At 47.5% G+C, this 9,892-nt stretch overlaps 1 long non-coding RNA gene across 1 annotated transcript; it reads right to left on the bottom strand.

Moving 5' to 3' along the window:
• Positions 1-1,964: 1,964 nt before the first annotated feature.
• Positions 1,965-4,175, bottom strand: LOC309353426. Its single transcript, XR_014161838.1, has 2 exons — positions 3,787-4,175; positions 1,965-2,302 (listed from the first exon to the last, which is right to left on the bottom strand). It is a non-coding gene; the product is annotated as an uncharacterized lncRNA (long non-coding RNA).
• Between the last annotated feature and the right edge of the window lie 5,717 nt (positions 4,176-9,892).

Genomic DNA, 9,892 nt, shown 5'->3' with positions numbered 1-9,892 from the left:
TTCCTTAAAAAAACCCCAACCCATTCCATTCCCAATGGCCTGTCAGAGTACAACTGTCTTCACTGTTTCTCTTCCCTACCAAGTATGCCTGTGAGGGTGGTATAGGTTGAAGAGCAGAAGCTCAAGCCAGCAGTAAGAGCTAAGGGGTAGAACAGGGGACCAAGCCAAGGGACAACCAAGAGAACCAGCAAAGGATACAGTTGTGCAGGCAAAATGGGTCCCACCGTAAATAGTAAACCTCTGTCTGCTGTGCAAAGGGCTCAAAGTTACAGGCCTCACAGCTTTGGCCATAGGAACCCATTTCCAGACTCCTCTTCAACCTCAGCCTTGGGCTTCCAAGACTGAGGTGGCCTAGCCTTGAGCGACTGCTCTTGCAAGTGGCTGGCTTCCAGTAGAGAGGCTCAGCTAATAACCAGCAATTGTGTGTTTTTTCAATGACTAGCCCCTGTCGGTGGGATTCCCTCGCGAGGGAGACCTGCCACATCTGTCCTGCAGTAGCTTTTGAAGCATTAAGCAATTATTCCTCTCCTCCCTCGTTTATTTAACAGGATGTTTCATCTCATAATGGAACTGGCTGGACTCACTAGCAATTTCTTGCAACTTAAATGCAGGACACCTGGGAGGTGGCAGTCTAGTAAAGGGCATTTTGTCTCCTTTTCACCTGGAAGTACCGTATTTTTCGCTCTATAAGACGCACCAGACCACAAGACGCACCTAGTTTTTGGAGGAGGAAAACAAGAAAAAAAATATTCTGAATCTCAGAAACCAGAACAGCAAGAGGGATCGCTGCGCAGTGAAAGCAGCGATCCCTCTTGCTGTTCTGGCTTCTGGGATAGCTGCGCAGCCTGCATTCGCTCCATAAGACGCACACACATTTCCCCTTACTTTTTAGGAGGGGGGAAGTGAGTCTTATAGAGCAAAAAATATGGTAAGTCCCACTGAACTCAATGGGACTTGCTTCTGCATTGATGTACATAGACTTGCACTATGAATGCACGGAAGTGATTTTAGTCATTTGAATTGAGTTTTTAAATTGTAATTTGAACTCTCTCTCTCTTTTTAACCTGAACTTGCATTCACATATTTTATTGTAATCTGATTTGAGTTTGTTTTATAATGAAAAACAAGGTCTATTTTTTTTTAACCAAAGAAATACCTCTTTTAAGGACAGTTCCAGCACAGAGTTAACTGACGGGCAACCCTAATATATCTCCCTATAAGGCAAAATGCGGAGAAGAGGATTTACCAGGAAGAGAGAGCCCAGAAAATACAGCCTCTGCCATGTAAGCAGGGCTACACTGAACACAAGGTACCCATTTCTGATTGCTGGAAGGTCGGTGATAGATAGGGACCACTTGTCCCAGGAAAAGATCCCTGCAATCGATTCCTGGAGTTGCAGCAGTGAGAAAGCTATAGAGCAGGAGATGGAGTGGCAGGACTTGATTTCTCTTTCAGGGAAAGCAAAGTGGTCAAGAAGGCTGGGAACAGGCTCCCTTGTCGAAAGAGCAGAGAGCGATTTCCTACTTAAAAAGTGATTAATCCAAATGCTCTTCAATTTACAAGGCAGAGATCAATCAATAATTATCCCACTTAATCCCAACATAAATCCTTTAAAAAAAAATTTTTTAATTAAAAGCAATCAAGCCCCATAAGATGCGGTCATTCGCCACACAACACACAACATTAACCCCTTGGGGTCCCGCCCCCAGGCAGCCTCCACAACTGCAGAGGATTCCTGCCTGCAAACTGTTTCCCAAGCCCGCTTCACAGAGCCGCTGAATCGGAAGAGTCGAGAGGGACAGATTCCAGCACTCGTTTTCACAGCCGCCATGGGAAGACTTGCTTGTTATAAATGCCCACCTAAGGCAAAGTGACACGTCTATTAGGCCCTTAATTAGACAAAATCCACAGCTGACATCCCTGTGGCAAAACCGTCTCTGTTAAACAGTCACTTAAAGCATGAATTGGATCGGGCTAACCTTGCTTTAATTAACAAAGCCGTCACCAAGGCGAGGAACGTGCGGGAGACTTAAAATCAACATGCCTGAGCTGAAACAGAATCCCACTCTGTGGTTTTTCAAACTTCTCAGACCTGCAGTACAGTGGTGTTGTTTTTCTGAATCAAAATGAAAGGCACGTTTCTCGTGGAAGAGGCATGGTGCTTGCCTCTTGCACCCGAAAAGCGGCATACTTAGAGGGGCTTCTCTACTGCATACAAAGAAACCAGGAAGTGTCATGCCTGGATCATGTTATCTATTGAAGAACAGGAAGAGGTATTCTGGAAAGAACTTCTCTATTATACCTGGGGGAAAACCAGGAAGAGGTGTGTCTGGAAGAGCTATGAACACAGAAATGCAGTGGGAGATTTCTGAGAGCAAGTCATTCTAGCATGTGTGACTGGGTCATTCCAATGTATCAAATGAGAGCATCAGTGCTGAGTAATAGAAATTTAATAAATAACAACCAAATGAGAAAAGTGGCTTAGAGCTCTGGGCTAAAGGTGGACTCACTCTGCCATGGCGTTCATTCTTTAATTTTGGACCACCCTATCTAGCAGTGCAGGGACGCGGGTGGCGCTGTGGGTTAAACAACAGAGCCTAGGACTTGCCCATCAGAAGGTCGGCAGTTCAAATCCCTGCGACGGGGTGAGCTCCCATTGCTCGGTCCCTGCTCCTGCCAACCTAGCAGTTTGAAAGCACGTCAAAGTGCAAGTAGATAAATAGGTACTGCTCCGGCGGGAAGGTAAACGGCGTTTTCGTGCGCCGCTCTGGTTCACCCGAAGCGGCTTAGTCATGCTGGCCACATGACCCAGAAGCTGTACACTGGCTCCCACGGCCAGTAAAATGAGATGAGCGCTGCAACCCCAGAGTCGGCCACGACTGGATCTAATGGTCAGGTGTCACTTTACCTTTTTACCTAGCAGTGCGGAGCAAAAAGGAAGGCCCCAAAGGCTGTGCCAATTGTCATTCAAATTTTCCTTTCCTTTCCTTCCTCATTGCTGAATGAAACAAGTTTTGGCTTCTTTGTCCCAATTCATGTAAACAAGTCTAATTTGTGTGTCTGGGTGCAGAGCTCCCATGCTCCTCAACTACATTCCTTTGCACAAGTTGAGTAACTTCCCATCACTGATGTGAAAGAGAAAGCTCAGAGCAGCTTCATCACTGGTGGAGCTCTAGAGAGGGGGATGCATAATTTCCACAACAATTTGCTCTAGCACTTTTCTTATTGGCCTTTTGGCTTCTCCAGGGGGGAAATACCATTCCGAGCCTCACGTAAAATGGAAGTGAGGAAAAGTAAGGAGGCCCTCCAGCTGGCACTGTGGATCCCCTGCACTCTCAAATAAATGCATAAATGGAACAGATGCACCTCTGTAGTTCAGCACCAAGAAAAGCTTGATTCTGCAACCTGCATATATTCTGCAACCTGTGCATATTTTGCTTCCTTTGCATAATTTATTTCGCTTCCCGCAGTGGGGAGTTACAACAAGGATAGAGGAGCGGATCCCACCTAAGGAAATGTACGGATCCAACCACGGTTGTATTGCTTCCCTTGAAATTCCTACAGCGAGACTTTCAGCTCAAATTTTGCTGTAAGTGAAACATGTTGGCAGTACTGAAGCCCTGACCCTTAACCTCCCCACTCTCTCCTTGGGTGACTGAGAATCACACGCTGCCAAGCTTAATTTCAAGACCATAGCTGTGCTCTATTAAAATAAAAGGAACAGTTAAAAACTAAAGGCGAAATTTTCAGGAGGCTAAATGAAGTGCCTTATACTAAATTCTGTACTTGTGCAGAATCGTGGGTATCCCAGAGAACTGAACAGCATTCTATGTGCGCTTTTATCTCAGAGAGATTCCCCCATGATTTTGATCCTCAAAGAGGCATGCTTCTCTTCCGTTACAGGGATTAGTTTTTCTGCCGACTCACAGAACAACTCCAGAATGTCACAGGGACCTGCCGGCAGCTGCTGCTGCTATCACAGAGGAGATAGGCTGCAAACTCATTAGTCGTCGTTATCGCTATGGCGGTTTCTCAGCGCTCAGGCGAACAAGAGCTACCGTGACAACAACAGACAGTGTATTTCCCGGCACAGATTCTGGGTGGGTGCAAAGCTCGAGGGAGGGAAAGTGCAGATCTTGGGCAGCAATTACTCATTTGGGAGCAACATGAATGCAGAAGGGAGATGGCAGCATTCTTATGCAGGCTGCTAGGATCCTCAGCGGTCTGCAAAGCAGAGGAGGGCAACCAAAATGGTCAAAGGCCTGGAAACGATGCCTTATGAGGAACGGCTAAGGGAGCTGGGCATGTTTAGCCTGGAGAAGAGGAGGTTAAGGGGTAATATGATAGCCATGTTCAAATATATAAAAGGATGTCACATAGAGGAGGGAGAAAGGTTGTTTTCTGCTGCTCCAGAGAAGCGGACACGGAGCAATGGATCCAAACTACAAGAAAGAAGATTCCACCTAAACATTCGGAAGAACTTCCTGACAGTAAGAGCTGTTTGACAGTGGAATTTGCTGCCAAGGAGTGTGGTGGAGTCTCCTTCTTTGGAGGTCTTTAAGCAGAGGCTTGACAACCATATGTCAGGAGTGCTCTGATGGTGTTTCCTGCTTGGCAGGGGGTTGGACTCGATGGCCCTTGTGGTCTCTTCCAACTCTATGATTCTATGATTCTATGACTCTCCAGTCCCACTCTGGGCTCTGCTTCTGGAATTCTTACTGTGAAAATCAGTCCCTTACTAGCGCACAACAACAAAGCACGTCAGGGGTTGGCATCATTTTAAGGCCTGATGGGGCCCATGCTACAATAGGGGACTCACTATCAACTCCTGATGCCTCCTAGCTGTCGCCCGTCCTTGCTATTGATGCCTGTTCACTTGCTTTCTCTAAGCTAGCAAGCAAGGAGATGAGCAAGGAGGAGGAGCAGAAAAACTAAGCATTGATCCATGTAGTTCATTATTGCCTACATTGACCGGCCGCGGTTCTCCAAGGAGTCTTTTCCCATCCCTACCCAGAGGTCTTCTGAATGCAAAGCCACTCAGCTACCCTGAGTTTGCTTTCTCCCTTGGGGCAGTGGCACAGACTGAGGAAAAGGTGACAATGGGGTTCCTTTGGAAGCAGGGCAGGTGGGAAGTACACTTAATAAGAATAAGAACAATAGTCATTAACAATGTACAGTGGTACCTCGGGTTAAGTACTTAATTCGTTCCAGAGGTCCGTACTTATCCTGAAACTGTTCTTAACCTGAAGCATCACTTTAGCTAATGGGGCCTCCCGCTGCCGCCGCACCGCCGGAGCACGATTTCTGTTCTCATCCTGAAGCAAAGTTCTTAACCTGAAGCACTATTTCTGGGTTAGCGGAGTCTGTAACCTGAAGCATCTGTAACCTGAAGCGTATGTAACCTGAGATACCACTGTAATTATGTAACTTATGTCATTTCACCACAGCAGACAAACAGTGTAGTTTTTGGCAGAAGCTGAACTGCAGCAGAACGGAAACTGCTGGATGCAGTTGAAACGGGAAAAGATGCCACATGTCCCTAGTCATATCCAATGTTAACAATAGGAACCCATTGAAATTAACGTGGGCCCATTGATTTCGATGGGTCCACTCTGAGTATGGCAAATATTGGATGCAACCCTTGTGCAAGGGGGAGCAGGGCTTTGCTGCAATGCTGGTGGTCCTCAAATGTGGGTTTCTAAGCCACAGTTAGGTCACGTCAGCAGGCAGATGACCACCTCTTGAGAGGAGACATAGAGGAGGAGAAATAGAGACAGAAGAAGAAACTTAAGAGAGAAGAGAACTTCCAGACTATTTAGCTACATGGTGCTTCCAAATGGGTATTTATGGAGGGATTAATCCAGGTTCTCTCTTTTGGGGGAATATCCAGCACGTTAAAAAAACACCTGTCTCCAGCAAACCCCACCCTTTTTTAAAGTTTTAAACTCCCATGAGGAAGCACCCACAGATGTGATGAATTAAAAGTGCCCCAAAAGTTTCCAGTTTTGGAAAATACTCCTGTTTTATACTAGGTTTGTAGTTTACACTGAAGCTTGCCAGCCAACTCAGGCTTATTTGGGATTCTGAATATTTTAGTACTTTGGGAATGAGATGCATTGTGAAAATAAAAATGTACTAATTTATGCTATACACATGTAAACACACACACACAATGTGTGTCCTTCTGAGTTGCAGGGAAATGAGGTTAATATCTGAACATTTCTCTAGTTGCAGATTCCCACTCCCTCCCAGATCCTTTGAAAGTGCCCCATCTGTACTGTGTTAGGTCCCTAAACTTGTTTTGATCCCAGCTTTCTTGTGTATCACAGAGCATGTCGATGAAGGGATGATTTGGTGCTCGCTACTGGGTTATGCCACTACCGATCCTCAGGAGGGGGTGGAGTTGCGGGTTCACGACCCCTCCCACACTCCCGCGGGGCTGAGGTCAGCCTCGCGGGATTACAGGGTTTCCCCAGTCACCCCCCACGTTCCGGCGAGGCCGGGGTCAGCCTCGCGGGATTCAGGGATTCCCCAGTCACACCCCCGCGCGCCAGCCAATTGGCTGGCGGCAGGGGCGGGCCTCCTAGAGGCCTCATAAGGTCAGGGGCAGCCACCGGCTCGCCCCTTTTCTCCCTGGCAGCGAGCGCGATTTGTCCGGCAGTGGGATCTTGGAGCAGACGTTTGGATTGGCTGAGGTTTGGCTTCGGGCGCCGCCAGAAAAAGGGGGGTAACCTTTTGCCTAAAGCGTGCGCTTTTCTTGGGGCTTCCTTACCGTCTTACACTTCTACCGTCGGTGGCCGGTTCTTTCCGTCTAGAGCTCTACTTAGCCCTTCCTCCCTTCGCCCTTTCCTCCGCGATCCTGCTGAGTACGCTGGGGTGCTTGTAGCCATTGTCCTTGTATTTTTTCCGTCTGCGTCTGATCCTCTCCTCTTATTGCTCTCTGTAGCCCTCCTCCCCCCCCACCCTTTCCTGCCCGGTACTGCCTAGTACGTCGGAAAAAGGCAGTGGCTTTGTGTCATAGAATCTGTTTAGGTGTGCTTTTAGCCGTGGCCCCTTTATTTTCCTTGGGTTGCACAGGCGTTAATTCCAATTGTGTTCCCAGCACTCTGTTTGCAGCCCGTCGGCAGAGCCTTGGGGGTGGGCTCTATCCGTTGCCGGTTGCTAGAGAAGCCACTGGGAGTCTCTTTTGCAAACCACGTGGTGAAGGCGGGGAGGCCATTTTGAGTGAGGGCAAGGTAGTGATATTTGTTCCCCCTGCCAGTCGCCATCTTGGGAGGCCACAGGCGAGGCTACGGCAGCCATTTTGTTTAAGGGAGAGGGGCCTGGCAACCGCATTTTAAACGTTTACATATTCTTGCCTTTGTTTTGGAATTGACCTATATTCCCTGTGGTTCTGCTTCAATTTATAATCTGTGATTTCCTAGCAGCACGTCTCCTAGTCCCAGCAGGGAACCCCCTGCCAGCGCGGCTACCCGGGAGTAGTGCAGCCTTGTTATTACACCCCTAACTGCTAATTAGTGCTCTTCTGGTGCACAATTCATATTACATCGCTGATGCATTAGCCAGCTACGTTTATTTAGCGTTTGGTGTGCATTAAAAAAAATTTTTATTTTAGGTTGCCTGCTTAGACCTAGGCTCCCGTCTGCTGCAGTGGGTTTTGTTTTTTGTTTTTTGTTTTTGTTTTTGTTTTTTCTGTGAATCCCTGGTGAGCACTGCCATCTAGCGGCAGGAAATATAATTGCAGCCCTCTTTCTCTAGTTCACTGCAGATCCTTTATTTTCAGCTGCAGACACTGATCGCTGGCAGACGTATCTTCCAAATTCCCATAGCAGTGGCTTGATTATATATAACTGATTATAGATAACTGATATTTTATAATTGCCGGTACTTAAAAGTAAATAAATAAATATATTAAATAATAAATAAATAAATAAATAATAAATAATAAAATAAAAATAAAATAAAAATAAAATAAAAATAAAATAAAATAAAATAAAAAATAATAAATAAATAAATAAATAAATAAATATTATTATTTAAAAAAAAAAAAAAAAAACACAAAAACCAAAAACCAAAAAAAAAAAAAAAAACACAAAACAAACAAACAAACAAACAAAAAAAAAAACCTGTTAGCTTTCTCTTGTACTATATCACTGTAAGTTAGGCCAAGTGGACAAAGCACGTCCTGACACGCTTTAAGCCTGAAACAATCAGCGTGAGGTGCTTTCTAGGTATCGTTCTGTCTTTGGTGGTACGCTAATCTAACCCGGCGCCCGTGCAGAGTTTTGGCTTTGGGCTTCCTGCTTTACTATGGAGGGCAACGGTAGCCCTCAAGCACCTCAGCCTGGTAATGTCCTTGTGCCAACAGGTCCTTGCAATCCTCAGGCCATGGCTCAGCTACTTTCCGCTCTGCAATCCTTTTATGCCCAGTGCAGGGCACCCATCACTCCCTCTCCGAACATAGTGGAGGTGACTCAGGATATTATCCCAGATACCCTCCCCAGTCAGCAGAATCGGGATGGGCCCTCTACCAGTGCAGCTTCCACGGTCCAGCAGGCCCCCAGCAGGCCTCGTACGCGTCAACAAACTGCGCGTGCTCAAAAGCCTAAGTCTGGTCCGCAGAAAGGCAAGGCACCTGCTCAGAAGTCTAGGGCCAAGTCTAGACCCCAGGCAGCCACCACCGCGGGCCCAAGTCAGGAGGTAATGGACGTGCCTAGTGTTTTTCAGGACAACCAAGGACAGCATAGCTCCTCGGATGGCTCATCATCGGATGAGGAGTTATTGCCTCAGCAGGCGACCCAGGTCCTCAATGACCCTGCCTTGAGGAGCCGAAAACGGAAGTCGAAAAGGAAGCATCGGTCAAAGAAGAGCAGGAAGGGAGATACTTCAGATTCTGACGATGAGACTGGCACTTCTTCTCCGGAAGGGGATAGTGATGGGGTCTCACGGAACCGAAAACGGAAGTCGAAGAGGAAGCATCGGTCGAAGAAGAGCAGGAAGGAAGATACTTCAGATTCTGACAATGAGACAGGTACTTCTTCTTCGGAAGGGGATAGTGATGCTCCCTTGGAGACATATTGGGGGGAGGGCGAAGACACAGGTCTTCCACGGTGGATGCATGAAAGGAGGGCCAATTCTCACAGAAAAGCCTTTAACGGCACCCTTGACTGGAAGGATGGCGCTCTGGTCCAGGACGTTAAAGTCTCAACCCATGCAGCCACCGACTTTATTCTAGGGAATCTCCTCTCTAAGAGGAAGCGGAATAAGATATTGAATGGCGATTACGTTGACATGTTTTCATTGGTACCCCCAGCTCAAGTTAAGGGTAAGGGTGAGAAAAGAAGGTATTACGGTAAAAAGAGGTACAGGGCTCCTCGGGTTGAACGAACTTTCGAGAATTGGCTTAACGGGTATCAAGTTTTTATGGCAGTAGTGGCTGGTTGTTATCCGAAGCGAGGCATGCACCTCGCGGCTTATCTCGCGCATGTCAGGCGGGCTCGGGAGTTGGCAGGCGATGAGGCCGCCTTGGCGTATGATGAGGAATTCCGGAGGAACGCCTCAACGCTCTCCTCGACGCGCTGGGACCAAAAGGACAACAACTGCTGGTTGGAGCATGTGGGACCGAACATCGAAAAGAAATCCTCTGAGCAGCCGAAGTCCGGTAAGGTTGAGTCGCAACGCCGTAGACAGTGTTGGGACTTCAACAAGGGTACCTGTCTGCGCACAGCGTGTAAGTACATGCACGAATGTGACAAGTGCTTGGGCAGCCACCCTGCAATCAACTGCTACAAAGGGAGGCAGCAGCCCTTTCGTGGAGGCAGGGGTCACCTCACACGGGGTAATCGAGGTGCCCCCGCGGGACCTGCTGGCACCACCCAAGGACCATCTGGGG

Source organism: Podarcis melisellensis, assembly GCF_964234715.1.
Source record: "Podarcis melisellensis genome assembly, chromosome: 12".
NCBI classification, from domain to species: domain Eukaryota; kingdom Metazoa; phylum Chordata; class Lepidosauria; order Squamata; family Lacertidae; genus Podarcis; species Podarcis melisellensis.
This window is presented reverse-complemented; position numbering and strand designations above follow the sequence as displayed.